We start from the raw sequence: 563 nt of genomic DNA on the forward strand, positions 1-563 counted from the left end.
AGAAAAGTAAAAGGAGGCCTGTCGAGCAGGTCTGGGTGTGACTCCGGATCCCCCAACCTCCAGTGCCACCACCAGAGATTCCTGCGTGTAGCCCATAGAACCCCAAAAGCAACGGGACGAGTTCTGGTCACATACTCGCTCAAAGTGACATCCTGGAATCCTTCCGGAACCCCCTCCCCTCTCAGACTCTCGAGGTTTCCTCCAGCGTGGCGGTTCCCACAGACCAGACCTTTGGTCTGAGACCTGACAGTCCAGATGGCACGCATGCTGCCCCGTGGCGGCGGTGTCCCGGCTTGGGACAAGAGGAGGCCCCACGGTGCGGGCTGGGGCGGCAGGCACCGCGGCGGGCGCTGAGGGTGGGGGTGATCCGCCGGACGGCCGCCCCGCCGCCGCGCTCCCAGCAAGGGGACAGAGCAACAGGCAAAAAAAAAAAAAAAAAAAAAAAGCCTAGGGCACCCGGGATTCCCAGGCGGTCTCCCATCCAAGTACTAACCAGGCCCGACGCTGCTTAGCTTCTGAGAGCAGACGAGATGGGGCGCGTTCGGGGTGGTGTGGCCGTAGAC

The 563-nt window shown here is 62.2% G+C and overlaps 1 pseudogene; it reads right to left on the minus strand.

Annotated features, from left to right (window-relative positions):
• Positions 1–444: 444 nt before the first annotated feature.
• Positions 445–563, minus strand: LOC142862927 (uncharacterized; annotated as a pseudogene).

The sequence above is a fragment of the Microcebus murinus genome, chromosome 20 (genome assembly GCF_040939455.1).
Source record: "Microcebus murinus isolate Inina chromosome 20, M.murinus_Inina_mat1.0, whole genome shotgun sequence".
Classification (NCBI taxonomy): Eukaryota; Metazoa; Chordata; class Mammalia; order Primates; family Cheirogaleidae; genus Microcebus; species Microcebus murinus.